At 39.9% G+C, this 15,003-nt stretch overlaps 1 protein-coding gene across 2 annotated transcripts in view; it reads left to right on the top strand.

The window, feature by feature from the left end:
- The window catches only part of HECW2 (HECT, C2 and WW domain containing E3 ubiquitin protein ligase 2), a 170,691-nt gene that overhangs the window by 3,046 nt on the left and 152,642 nt on the right, over window positions 1-15,003 (top strand). Inside the window, exons 1-2 of one of the 2 annotated variants that reach the window (XM_064433895.1) lie at window positions 1,511-1,638; window positions 2,218-2,406. The exons of the other annotated variant lie outside the window; for it this stretch is intronic. The gene's annotated coding sequence lies outside the window, so the exon portion shown is untranslated. Of the gene's footprint in view, window positions 1-1,510; window positions 1,639-2,217; window positions 2,407-15,003 lie in introns of those variants that run through there. 2 annotated transcript variants of the gene reach the window in all.

The following is a 15,003-nucleotide window of genomic DNA, read 5'->3' as shown; positions in this document are numbered from 1 at the left end:
ATGACACACATTCAAAAGATGTTTCAACTAAATCATTTTAGCGGTTTGATTTTAGAGGACCTTAGCAGCAGCTAAGTGTTTCTTAGAATCTCGAGTGTATGAAAGTGGTTATCACATTCAGTACTCTAAAAACTAAATGGTAAAAGCATTGTTAGCACAGTATTACTAAGCTTTTACTCAACTTTTCTAGAAGCAGTCAAGTACCCTGATCTAGGTGAGACTAGTGAGAAATAATGGAATGGGAACAAGTTAAAAATGGGAATGAAGTGCCAAGTGCAAATGAAGAGGGAAGTGATAAACCCCCTCTTTTACTGCCCGCATTCTTTGGACTCAGTTCCTTTTCTGTCTCTATTGAGAACAACACTCTCTAACTGACACGTGTGGTTCACCAGTGTTTCACAGTTCTTTTCTCCCACAGCTGCTACCCTGGCCGCACAGGGCTGATGGCTGGGTGGATAGCAGGTGTTTGTGGGATCTCTGTGAGGAGCTGTCCTGTAGTTTGCTCCAGGTGACCCTGCCTTGGCTGGGGAAGGGGCAGAGGGGTGATTGGACTAGATGATCTCCACAAGTCCCTTCCAGCTGTGACCCTCTGAAATGACTGAAGCTGAAAAGGAGGAAAGACTGCCCTACTCTGTGTGCGCTCCTGAGGGACCCGCAGCAGCGACAGCTGAGGCACAGCCTATGGTGGCCACTGCAGAGCACTGCTCCTGCTGGCTTCCCCCTCACATAATCACAGCATGTGAGTTCTCACTTGGAGGGGGCCCACAGGGATCATGGAGTCCAACTCTCAGCCCTTCAAGAATCACAGCCTGCGCCCCAAAGCAGAGAGTTCTTGAGCTCTGCCAGGCTTGGTGCTTTGGCAGCTTCCCTGGGGAGCCTGTTGCAGTGCCCAGCCACACTGTGGGTGAAAGAACCTTTTTCTAACATCCCTCCCTGACACAGCTTCAGGCCATCCCCCCCCCGGGTCCTGTCACTGTCACCACAGAGCAGAGATCAATGCCTGCCCCTCCTCTTCCCCTCACAGGGAAGTTTTAACAGCAATGGGGTCTCCTCTCAGCCTCCTCCGGGCTGAACAGACCAAGTGGCCTCAGCTGCTCCTCACACGGCTTCCCCTCAGGGCTCTTCACCATTCTCGTGCCGCTCTTGTGAATGCTCTCTAACAGGTTAATGCTTTTTTTTTTTTATATTGTGGAGCTCAACACTGGACACAGGAGTCAAAGTGAGGACACACCAGCGCAGAGCAGAGTGCGGGCTGGCGATGTTTTGTTTCATCCCCGGCCCGCTGCATCCCCTCCCGGGGGCCGGGCCCCCCAGCCCGCAGCGCCTCATGAGGGAGCCCGGCGGAGCTGCCGGTGCTGCTGAGGGGGGAGCTGGGCTGGCCCCCGGAGCCCCTCGGCAGGGCTCTGTCAATGAGCCTCGCCGCTATCTGGTGCTTAGATGGCGCTGGCAGCGCAGCGTTTCACAGCAGAGCACTGAGGGGGTTTAACTCCGGCTGGAGGCGTGTGGGGGCTCGCACCTCCCCGGGGAGCTGCGCCGCAGCAGCGTGCTGACCTTCAGGCTGGAGGGGTATTTTCACATGTGATTAATTTATTGCATATCAAATGGCTTGCAAAGGGGATGGCTGGAAGCTGGAACACAGTAAGTTTAGGTTAACTACTAAGAAGAAAACTTCACTGAGGTGAGGGTCAGGCTCTGACACAGTTTCTCCAGAGAGGCTGTGGATGCCCCATCCCTGGGAGTGTTCAAGGCCAGGCTGGTTGGGGCTCTGAGCAACCTGGTCCAGTGAGAGATGTCCCTGCCCATGGCAGGGGATGGGAACAAAATGATGTTTAATGTCCCTTCCTAACCAACCTGTTCTATGTTCAGTTGGGGCCTAAGCAAGCATAGTGTTTTATATTTCTAGCCATACGGCTTGCAGTCATTTAATACAGATAGAGAGATCAGCAATTGTATTGCATTACACTGTGCATCTGAGGTGTGGGGTTTTTAAAATGGTAGCCCTTTTTGTACCGAATTTCTGTTTTATGCAGAGAGAGAAACTGGTTTTGTAGCCTTCTGGTTCGAACATACAGCTGTGGAACTGGGAGGTCTTCTGTCTGAAGCAGGCAGCAAGTGGTAATGCTACAACCATTAAGCATTAGATGTTCTGGGGACTCGAGCAAAGGTGTTTAAGCTGTCTATCATAGAGCCTTAGAATCTCCTTTTAACTTTTGGCAGCTCATATGGCTTCTGAGGGACATCTCTGTGTGACTCAACTCCTCCCATGCATTGGACAGGGACCATGAGCCACTGATTCCCAGCTGAGGATTTTCCTCAGGATCAGCATGCAGTGTGAACTCCACCAAAGTACCATTCAGGTACCCGTCACTTGGGCTCAGCTTTTCCTGAAGCTTCTAATATGTTGAGGTAATACTACTGATATCATATATGTTTGGGGTGAACTGTTTTGTAGGGCATGTTGAGATGCTGTTATTAAATGTATGTCTGGAATGGAAAGGTAGATTTCTAAAAAAACTTGAAGTCTGTAGATGGCAGCAGAGAGGAAAGATATTTATTAGGACCTCTAAATATGGTGATGGTGCAATTTATGACTTGTGCAACTGCAGCTGGTGGCTCTCCATTAATGCTGAAATTTTTGCACTTTACTGATGAATACAATTATTTTGATTTAAGGATCTTTTGGCATGACTGTTTATTTTGGAGGTAGAGTTGGAGCTTTTCTGAGCAGAGGGTGACTCTGCAGGCAGGGCAGCAGTGCATTTGATCAGTGCTGTGTATGTAATAAAAAGATCCTCAGCTGACGTAAGGATGTCATTGCTCCACTTGAGAATTTGCTCCAGAAAGCCTTTGCCTGGGGGATGTTGCTAGGAGGCTTGTGAAGAAATGTAGGATGTGAGGGAATATAAAAATCACTTGGGAGAAGTGAGATTAAAATGATAAATTAAGTAACTCTTAAGTTTCTCACCTAATGCATAAATAACATTGTTTTTATTGTACAGTTTCTCAATAACTGTTGGTGCTGTATTAGGCTGGTCATTAATGGGAGGATTTTGATATAATGACCATGTGGGGATGCCTGGTTGATGCAGTAGAATAGTGTGTGTATAGGGGGTGAGAACATAAAAGAGCAACTGATATGTGGGTCATATGGTCAAATGGAAATTGTATTTCAGAGATCCTTTTGTGAGCTGGGGTAGGGTAACAGAAAGATGGCTGGTTCTGACAGCACCTGATAAATTTTGAAACAAACAGATCAAATGCTATTCTTAATTTACTGTTCATTAGGAGAACTGCTTGATTTGAGCTTTTTGTTCCCATTTGTTATTTTACTTTCAGAAGTTGGTATATAGTCCTGTAAGAGTTACTTTGTATAAAAAAGTAGGAGTAAAACATGTACATCAAAATGTCTGTAGCATGTTTCCCATGGGAAACTTTTAGGATGACCGTGATCAAAAGAATGAGTGTTGAAAGTTGAAGTTAAACAATTACATGTTATTTTCCACTACAAATATCCTGTCTAACAGTTTCACTGGAGTAGTCAAAATAACCTAAAAATAGTATTTTCTTTCATTTTTAATGTTGTTTATATGGCAGTAGGAGATGGGGTGGGCAGGTGCATTATGATGACAGCTCATCTACTTGTTTCTTCAAATAAGTATCATTTCCTTTATACTCTGCCAACTAAAATTTATTCCTGGTGGAATCATGTTACAAAGTTGCAAGCTAAAATGGGATGGAAGAATGTTTTCATTTGTAGTTAGGAACATAAAAGCCTACTTTTGTTTCTTACACCTGTGCTTTGTGTGATGTGTACAGCAGCTCACATAGCTTAGTAAAGCTTTCATGTAAATTATATGAAAAAATCAGAAAATTCATATAAAATTCATATGTTTGTCATGACATTTCTTTTAGCTATAGCTTTTCTTGCTATTCTGACAATGTATTTTAATTTCTGCTTAGATTTGCCCTGTGTTTGGAGATAATTAAGTGCTACAACTGTCATTAGTTAACAAAGTTTTATTCCAGCATAGGTGAAATGCTTTCCTTGCATTGATCTTCTTTGAATTTCTTCTACTGTTTTGAGGTAGAACTGAAGTCTTTGTTCAAAGTGGAGTCTGAGCTGCCAGCACTGTTGCAGAGCTTGTCTTTAGAATCCTTTTCATCTCACTCAGTTCCTTGCTTATGCAGAAAACTATGGTATGAAGGTAAATCAGAGAGCAAACTCCATTACAAATATCTCTAGTTTGGATTCCTTGGGTGGCATGAAAGGATGCTGCAGCAGTAGGTGGAATTTGCAAGTTTGAATTGAGAGGTGGGATAAATTAAATCTGCTAAATTGGATCAGTTTGTCCATCCAGGTTTGCATTCTGCAAAGGGAGGTACTTTGTAGGAGTAAAAGCCTCAATTATTCTGTCACTGCTGTAACTCTTTCCCTGAGCATTGCTTCAATTAGTTTATCCCATTCTTCCAAAATGCTTTTTTTTTATTGCATCAGATGCAAGGTTTGGAAATTGTTAGCTGAAAATTTTCTCTTCAGAACCCTTTCTGATTTTTACTTATCCTGTCTGCTCTGAAAATCTCCAGAGTAATAATATCACAAGTTCCAGTTAAACCAATCACTACACTCTTAATAATATTTTTCCTATTTTTAAATTAAAAAAATTGAAAGCTGTAAATTGTATTGAAGTGTTTTTTATAAACAGAATTACATTTGGAGTAAGGGTTTGCCTCTTGCCTTAATGCCAGTGACACATAAGCTTAATGTATCTGCTGGCCTATTTTTGAAGGGAAGAGTCTCTAAGGGTAAGACACTGACGTGAGAGCCGAGGTAAATGGCTGCTGTGCTTACTGGAAGGATGACTTCTCCTTCAGAACAAGTGACTGGCAAAGCAGGAGAGCCCCATTAGTCAGTAAGATAACCAGCCTCAGATTTAAACCAGGGATGCAGAATAAACAAAGGCATCATGCAGGATACATTAAATTTTAATTAACACTTTATATTTGCGTTCAGGCTTTGTTTATGAAGCCCTTAAGAGGAACATTTTCTTTTTGCATATAATCAAAAGCCAGCATGTATTTTTGGGAGGGATTTTGCCTTGTTATATACTAAACCTGCATTTTCCACTCTTTGAAGTGCTGTGCTGTTTTTATGTGAATAAGCAGGGACTGCTGCAGGGCTTTGAGTGTGGCTCCTGTCCTGGGAGTTGCAGACTGATGTGCTGTAAAACCAGATGTGTGCACAAAAGGAGATTACAGCTTGCCTTTTTTTCACCTAAAATTCTTGGCTCCACTTTGTACAGAATTATTTTGTTTGTGGGAGGGGAAGTGTCATTTGTCTGCTTCAAATTGGTGGTGGATGTGTGGGGACTGATCCACAGGACTGGGGGTTTGAGCCTGGATTTTTGCCAGCAGCAGGGAAAACCAGGAGGAGCATGACCTCCATTGTTAGCATGCATTTTACACTGGGGTCTAATGGAGCACACTGGAGTGCAGTGCAAAATACCAGTTCCATGCAGAGAATCCAGTCTGGTGTCTCTTAAAACAATTTCCAGCAGTAACAGGTGTTAATGTAGCTAACATGTTGAGTTATGCTGAGTAGCAGAGTTTGATTTATATTCAAAACTTAATACATTCAGCAAAACATGTATAATACAAATAATAATGCTTATTATTTTGGACATGCTAAAGTCAATCTTTCTAAGCAATACTCTATTATTAATTGTTTTATTTTTATCTGTTGGCTGTCATTTTTATTGAACAAGGCTTTTTTGTTGAAAAAGTGGCGTTCTGATTAAAAGGCTTAACTTCATTTACAAACAATGCAGGGTTTGCTTTACTTCCAATGGCTCATTACTTAATTATGTTAAAATGCATTTGCCCTAAATTCTGCTTTATAAAACACTGTTTCTCTCTCCTGACCTTGTTTTCTTATGTGCTGACAGATTTTATGTTCTTAACTGGCTACGTCAAACTGCAGACAATATCCTGGTTCCAGCTCATAACAAAGAGTACTGATGAACAAACAGTACTTATTTAGAGAGAACATTAAAACCCTTCTGCTAACATTGACCTTTCTCATTCCATGACACCACATGGAATTTGATGTTTTTCTCCTGAATTTTTTTTAAAAAGACAGATATGTTCAGTAGCACTGGATTCTTTGTAAGGGGTTTTTCCTGACACAAAGGTTGGTGTGGTTATGGGCAGAATGCACAATTGCATTCAACAGGGCATTAAAAATCTGTCAGAGTTTTGGGACATCTTTTAGTAACTGGTAGGGTGCAGGACACAATGAGCACAGATTCTTACCTGTATGGTCAAAATTACTGAATCAGAGGAAAATTAGGCTGAATAAAACATTTAGGCTGAAGTCTGTAGCATTTACTGGCTGAGCTTATAAGGACAGATTTTTTTGTCCATAATATTTTGTAATCAGAATTCATAACTGTGTACACCAAAAGTGTATAATATGCTGCAATCTGCATTTTCAAGGTAATCACTATTCTTTACAGAATTTGTGGCCAGAGTTCTGACCATGTGCTCTATTACCCTGTGATTATAGGAAAATATATATGAAAATATCTGAGAAGTGATTCTGTCATAATTTATTCTGCCTTAGGGCAGAAGGATGGACTAGACCTATAAGAGGAAATCCACAGACTGTGGGAATATCCTAAAGAAGAGATGGTGTCCCCATCATGTGTAAAGAATTGCAGTCACAAAAAGCAAAACAAACATCACAGGTTTTTATGTGAGTTAGAAGCTGTATGTCATTGACTTTTGACAGGCTAAGTAAAAGGAATTAGGTCATATTGTTATTATATTTTTAAATGCATATTTTAAATGAAAATTATACATATGGTAACATTTAAATTCATAAACTTCGGTTGCCAAAATGCTAAATATTTATTAAATGCCTTCCTACCAAGAAAATGAGTACAACAATTTTTCTTCCTGAAGCACTATCTGGTCCTTGGATATTAAAAATGGTTTGGAAAAAATATTCTAGATGAACTCGCTCTAGCCCTTCCAATACTTTCCAAACAACAACAACAAAAAGAGAAGATCTGAAAATACACAGTACAACCAGACTGAAGAAGAACACAGTGTTTAGCTGAGAATCTGACAGCTGAAGTTTTGGGTTCCAGCTAAGGTGCTGCTTTGGGAGTAGCTCCAGATAAATCACTTCTCTCTTCATCTGCCCCTGGACACACACATAGCTAGGGATCCTGTCCATCTCCCACAGCATCTTACCAGTGTAGAAAGGCAGTGTTTTGCCCAAGTAATTGAAGCTTCTTTATTGAACTACACTCTTTGTGTAAAATAATTATGATAAAAACTCTCGATGTCAGAGCAGCAGGCACATTTTATTGAGTCCCTCTGTTAAGGTAATAAAGTTTGCATTAATCTGTCGAATCAAGGAAGAGCATCTTCCCTGATCAAAGAGTTTGGTGGAGCACACAGGAAAAGTGATGAAATTAGAATAGCCATTATTTGCAATGAACCAATGTGGTTCTGTAATCTTTGTGAACACCTGTAAATATATTTTTTTTTCTATAGTGCTGCTAGTAAATTTACAGTGGAAACCAGTTTTAAGTGCTGTTCTTCATTCCACCATTATATTTACCATATTAGAAGTTATTTACTATTCCACGTGGTTTCAGGGGTGACTTAATTACAGCCTCCCTATACCTGAAGGGAGCCTACAAGAAACATGGAGAAAGACTTTACAAGAGCATGTAGTGACAGGACAAGGGGGAACAGCTTCAAACTGATAGAGTGTAGGTTTAGATTAGATATTAGGGGAATGATCTTTCCTGTGAGGGTGGCAAGGCACTGGAACACATTGACCAGAGAAGCTGTGGCTGTCCCATCCCTGGAAATGTTTAAGGCAGGTTGAATGAGGCTCTGAGCACCCTGGCCTAGTGGAAGGTGTCCCTGCCCATGGCAGGGGGTTGGAACAAGATCATCTTTCATGTCCCTTCCAGTCTAAACCATTCTACAAAAAGCAGGACTACAGACATGTCTTATAGCATTATTATAGTAGAATAGTCCAATCTCTATGAAAAATTGCAATGATGAGGTCACACTTAGAAAAAGGAAAAACAAATAAACAAAAAACTTCAAAACTGATTGAACCCTTCAATTACTTTTTTCCCCCATCATAAAAAGAATCAGCAGGGAAAGGTTAATCCCTTTGTAGCAATAGTGACAGTGGAATTGGCTGCTACATTGGAAATGGCAGTTGCAAAGGAATTAAGCTTTGTGGTTTAGAATACTGCAAATTATGTTTGCAGGTCTTTTTACAGTGAATTGAATAGATGCACTCAAGTACATTTATAATAAACAAACAAAGAAAAAATCCTACCATCTGTCCATAAAATCAGAATTTAACCACAGAGTCTCACGTGGAATTTAAAATTAAGCTTTTGCAATTCAACATAACAGCTTTATGTTTGACTTACTTCATTATTGCCAAATTTTGAGTTAGGATTTTTGCTGTAAACAACTTTCTTGTGGCATTTCTATGGCCTCCAATAATCTGATGGGAAAACATAATGACCTAATTCTGTCTAATATTGTATCTCTGTTTTAGCCCATGAATTAAATATACAGTCTTGAATGAAAAAATTACATATTTTTCTATGCAGCTGTGACATTTTATGTTCCAGATCTTAATATGCTTTCCAATACTGACTTAGATAAAATTTTGACTGGGTTCATTTGAAAGTTCTTATTTCTCAATCCATTCTTAACACTTTTAGACTTGAAGTCATGGACTTGTCTATTGTTCAGGAATTTAGTGCTGCACTTGGGTGTGATGAAAATGTACTTACAAAGTAGACAGCTGAAAGCAGAAGCCAAATGTCCAGAGAGCAGAAAAGAGTTAATATTTAGATTTGAAGTCAAAATAATGGCATTGTGCTCTCAAACAAACATTGTCTCATACTTTTCTCCTTGCTGTCTGTTCCCAAAAATGGGATCACCTGTCTGTGACATGGGATCTTGTGCCACTTGGATTGCACAGTGAACCCATTCCGTTTGCTAACTTGGCAAGAGACCACACACACTTTTACTGTGTGGGTATTCTGGCGTTTCAGTGAGTAGAATATTTTTTGCCATGCAGTTTGGCGGCTGCTAAAGCAGATTTAAGGTAAGAGATGGGACTCCTTGAGGAGAGTTGGTAGGAGTTTGAACCTCACCTTTTTGATGGTGATGAGATGTTGACTTGGCTAAAGGTGTAACATCAAACTGCCCCTTTGTAGCTTTTATAGAACTGTTATATTTTAATGCTAAAATCTAAAAATGCATACCCCTGCCAAAAATACATTACATTTTTCTAATTTCATTCAAAGATTTAAAAGTGTGGGGTATCATGTATGAGTCGATAAAATTGTTCAGTTCTAGTTCTCTGGTCCAAAGATTTGAGAAAATAGTGAGTTCTGGACACATTCCAATTGGGGACTGATAAATCTTTGCTTAATTGAGTGTCAACCATATGGTCCAGCTCAAAGGTCTGAGGAAAAATGTGCTGCTGCTGCTTAATTTTTAAGCTTTACATTAGTGTGCTTGCTGTGGGAGAAACAGTATTTCTTTTTCTGCCACTTTCTATTCATGTGTCAACCTGACACTTCTCAGAAAAAAACAGGCCTAATACACTAAATAAATATAAGCTTCATCAAGCTTCTCAAATCATGGGTACTTTGAGGCAAATTAAGAGGTTTAACAAATACACTGTAATGGTGTTCTCCAAAATACACCAAGTTGTAATCATGATGGTTTTTAAACAGCTGCATTACCTGGAGTATTTTGTTTTTCTCATTATGTCATATCTGTTTTTGGGGAAGTTACAGCTTTGTATGAGAGCAGTAGCTTGATGTCTAAATAGCATTTGTTATTCATAGGAATATTATGTGGAGATTATGTTTTTTTGCAGTAAGATATTCTAGAACTCCACTGAAGTTATTCAGGCACCTTTGATAATAGCAAAGTACCCTAATTAGCCAGCAAGGCTAAGCTAAGTAACCTCTATTGCCTTTTTTTTTCTCTGCTACATTCAGCTTTTTGCTAGGAAATTAATTCCACTCATGCTCATCGAGATGTATTAATTTAAAATTAAGTGTGCTATTCAAATCTAATTAGAACAGACTTTGCAGAATTTAGAGCCTTTTTTCCTCTTCACTGGTAAAACACAGGTGCAAAGATCCACCTTGCAGCATACTCACCTTGCAGTAATCTGGTCACAGAGTAGTGCAGCTCACATCATCTCCAGTCTCTGCTGTCAAGTAATGGCATCTTTGTCTCCTGAACCAGAGCCCTTAGAGTGAGGTATATTTTTGCATGTATAGACTGCACTCCATAGCTGCAGGATTGTTCATAGAATACTGAAAGCAGTCTCTGGAGTCATGCTTTAAAAATCTGTATTTATGATGTGTACCACACACTCAGACTTCATTAAATCTGGGAGCTGGTGTTTCATACAAGATAGCAGGCAGTGGAGAACAGCTCTCATGGGCTGCAAGTGCCTGATGCTGTCAGTCCATCCACAGGCAAATCCTCGCTCTGGAAATGTGGATGTTTGTCAGTGTAGCACACAGGTGGAGTGTTATGTCCATGCTTTCAGCTTTTCAACATGTAAACCCAAGTTTCATAATACGCAGTCTTTATTATAAAGAAGTTTTTTAAATGCAGTATAAGCAAAGTCTCAAAAGCTGCCTTGTAAAACAACTGTTGTAGTAAAACACAAAACTAAGCTTACAGCTATCAACCAAAAGCAGCAGCAGGGTGTTGACATGACAAAATTCTTTGTTCTGTGAATTGTACCACAGAATAAGGAAGACAGAAAACATTTTGGTTTTTATATAAAGCAAAGTCGGGAAAGACACAACTGTAGAACATTTGTGCTGCCTACCTCAACTTAGTAATGTTGCTATAAAAACAAACCCACATTCCTCAGTGAGAGGAACACTTCTATGTGGTTTCCGTCCTCCTGGAATGACTGCCATGTGATTCCTGCTCTGAAATCACATACCAGCCCAAAACCATGCATGGAATTTAAATGGTTGCCTACTACAGTGATGTGAGCTTAGCTGAAAACTGACAGGTATCCCTGATGTAACTCTGCCAGGATAAGAGTGACTTTGATGTGTTCCAACAGCACTCCAGATATCCTAAGCAGCGTGTTTTCTGCTTATCAGAACATCTAGAACTGTAAATGCTTGTAGAAATTTGTTTTCTCCCTGCTAAGGTTTTTAGAGAACTTCTGCAGCCATACTCCAGACAGGTCTTATTCTACCTATTTTTTCCTATCCTTTGAGGTTGTAATGTTTCAAAGATTCTGTTCCTGGCTCTGCTCTTCCAAAGCACCTTCAGGACTTCGTGTTTATTTTCCACTATGGAGATGACATGAACAAGAGATCACAGTATTGAGCAGCGTACACCACTTCTCTTTTCTACTGCTTACACAGCCAGACAGAGATTTGGGTAGAAAGCTCAGCAGTTGCCTGTACTGTTCACCACTCTGAGGTTCATTTCTTATACTCTATTTTTGTGTACTCTGTGAACCCAAATACTTGTTTGTTCTTTTTCAGTGTGAAGAATTAAAATATCATTACTTCTTCTAATCTTTGTTACTGTCAATTCTTCTCTGTCATCATACTCTTCTCCTGAGCAATTTGTGAATAGTTTTGCTTGTTGGTGTTTGGCTTCACTTGAATTGTACATCCAAATTTGTCCCTTTTCAGTTAAGGAGTTAAGTTTGTATTTTAATTTAGGTGCATGGTTAATCTAAGGCATATTCCTGGGGTCTTAGAATGGCCTGGGTCAGAAAGAACATTAGAGATCATCCAGTTCCCACCCCTTGCCATGGACAGGGACAACTTCCACTAGACAGGGTTGCTCAGGTTTTGTGGCATGTTAATGTGTGCCACTGTGGCTTTAGTTTGGAGCCCTTATTTTTAGGTATTGTTCACATCTCAAGGTGGTCAGGTAGCTTACACTTCATTAAATAAATAGAATAGCTTACATATATATTCTTGTGGAATGAATGCTGCCATTATTGCAAACTGATAGTTTACCACTGCTGGTTTTTCCCACGTGATACCAAGGTAAAAATGCCAGGTGGAAACTAACATTGAAGTTTTATAACACCTTGCAGTAAGAACAAGGTAAAAATATAAAACCCCAAGCTCTTCCTTTCACTTTGAACCTGAGAAGGGAGTGAGATTATATTTGTAGCTGTTAGGATTTTGTGGTTATATTTTATTGTGCTGGATATGGTATGGTGACACTTTTACACAGAAATCTGGCTGAATGCTGGCTTTAAAGTCACCATCATTTGTATATTTTGCACTCACTGAATGAATATCTTCTCTCTCTTGATTTGACAAAAGTGTTTGGGAAGGTAAAGCCCTATTTATCTTTACCATTTGGAATTGAACTCTTAGCCAAAATAATAGTTTCAGCATCTGTACTTTAGATGACTCTGTGGATTCTTAAATATAAAATTATAGTCTTTTCATAAATGGAAAAGGATAGAATGTGCAAGAAAGCTATTGTGGATGGAAATCATATCAAGTGTCTATTTTGAATGGGACTATAAGAAGGTTTAGCTGGATTAGGCACAGGCAAAAAGCTTCTTTGTTGATTCCTCAGGCTTTCAGAGTGGCTTTATTTTTCTGGCATTAATGTTTATTTGTTCTGTGGCAGGATGAATGTGGCTCAAGTGTTTGACAGCTCTCTCTCAGTTCATACAAGTTGAGTTTCCATTGCTGATCATGGCTGTTAGTGAAATGTATATTCATGTTACCCTGTCTGATAAAGAGCGTTGAAGCTCAAGCGTCTCCTGAAGAGAAGCCTCAATTTACAGTGAGAAGTAAATTATTTCTGCCTGAGCTGCAGGGGCATTTTCAAGCTCTGCTAATTCCACATTCAGTCCTATGTGGGATGCAGAAGGAATTAATGTCACTAGGGTAACCTGCTGCTTAGTTGCCAAAGAAGTTACTGCTTCCTTCCAATCATTTAAAGAGAATTCATTGGCAGAGTATCTTGCTCACCTACTGTCTGCTGGTTTTGCTTACTGAGTGCGTTTACATGTAAGTGTTGCTGGTGTGGTAAGCATTAAGACTACTAAAGAGATCATTTGAAGATTTTAGTCAAATTAATGACTAAATGTGTAATTCAAATAAAGATTGTCTAGAGGTGTAAACAAACATGAAGAAGGGCACCAGATAAATATTCTGAGATATGAGTCTTAGTGATATTAATGGCAGCTCTGCGCCACCTGCTCGAGCTTTTTCTGCTCTCCCTTCACTGGGTAAAACCAAGAATTGTTCCACTACTGTCAGTACAGATCGTTAAATTCTCTGGGGTTCTGATACAGATTTGTCATTCTCTTTTAGCCTCACTCATGTCTCGATGCCTTCACAGTCTTTGTCATTTCTCTCATGATGTCAGACTGTTTCCCCACAGACTCTATTTACTTGTTTCAGCAACAATATTGTAAAGAAACAATGCAGTAATTTTCTTCAGTTATGGAAGATTTCTAATTTTACAAAAGCATGATCCATTGATATTACCTCATTAGAGCCTAGTGCAGGCTTTCTCTGCAGGTCTGATTGACACATTTATAAGTCAAATAGCAAGATCATGAAAGTGTGTTTTACAAGTGACATTTCAGTATTATTTTTTGATGCAGTGCCTATGGGTCTAATCCTATATTACTTGCCTGAGGGTACAGTTCTAAAATTAAATCTCTGCAAGTGCCAACAGAAACCGACAATTGCTTTTATCATCATGTCTTCAACTCCAATTCAGTGATCTTATGCACATTTCAGTAACTATTTGGAAGCATTAGGAACTGCACCAGATTTCATTTCTGTACTCAAGAACTATTCCAATAATTTAATAAATTGCTATTGGTAGGATATTGCTTTAATATTGGCAATTACTATACTTTTCATGAAAGGTTTAAATGTTTCTAAATCAAAACTCAGCCATGTGTTTCTTTGCTCTCTGTATTAATATTCCTCTAAGTCCAAGACCAGAAGACCAACTCAGGTAAGTGCTCAAAGATACCCATGGGAGTTTTGTTAGAGTGGGGACTGCAGATTTGAGCTCTAACCAGATTAGCCCAGATGGCCTGGTGCAGTGGGCTCCTTGCCTGTATTCCAGAGGAGTGGAGAGCTCCTGTGGAGCCCCTCAAGTCTCAGGCTGGATGAATGCCTGCCCTGGCACCAACAGTACCAGATGGCAACAGCTCCTGAGGGCTCATGGACCAGCTGCAGGTGGCAGGAGCAGCAAACCCCAGAATGATTTCCCTCACAGTGCTCTCCCCTCTCTCTGCTCACATTGTAGGGGGTGTGACCTCCCATGGGCTGGACAACTCCACAGTCACTCAGGGACTCTTTTATGTTATAAACAACGTGCTGGGGAGCTGCAGATGGTTTTCACTCTCATTAAGTCTTTTGTGCAGCACAAAAGAGGTGGGACAGGTCAGGGAATATGTCCTGCAGATTTTGGCTCCTAGGGTGATTCTTTCAATTAATACTTTCACCTGCTGAACAGTAATCTGTCCAGAAATCTTGTGAAAGATTACATTTCCATCCCACCCAAATGTTTTTCTGGTTGATCCTTTAAGCCTTTTCATGTTTGGCTTTTTAATAGCAAAGAAGCTTATATTTTGGACATTCAGCTTGGCCCATTGCCTTGTAAAGAGCTGATTAGCTAAGATGAAATCTTTGTGAAATATAGGGGAGTGTTCCTTGTCTTTTAACACTTCTTGCTGTGGTATAGGCAAGTTACCCCTCAAAGGGTGTGTTTTTCATAACCTCCTGCTGATCCCATGGTGATAAATGGTGACCTTCACTAATGATTCATCAAGTCCTTTTTGTTTCTTCTAAATGATAATGAAATGAAAAAGAAAGCAGATGGGAAATACTGGAATATTGTTTTATTTTCTTTATACATGGTTTACCAACAGGTTGTATTTTGCTTTTTCTGTAC

The sequence above is a fragment of the Passer domesticus genome, chromosome 10 (assembly GCF_036417665.1).
Source record: "Passer domesticus isolate bPasDom1 chromosome 10, bPasDom1.hap1, whole genome shotgun sequence".
NCBI classification, from domain to species: Eukaryota; Metazoa; Chordata; class Aves; order Passeriformes; family Passeridae; genus Passer; species Passer domesticus.
Note: the sequence above shows the minus strand (reverse complement) of the source record. Positions and strands in the feature narration are given on the sequence as shown.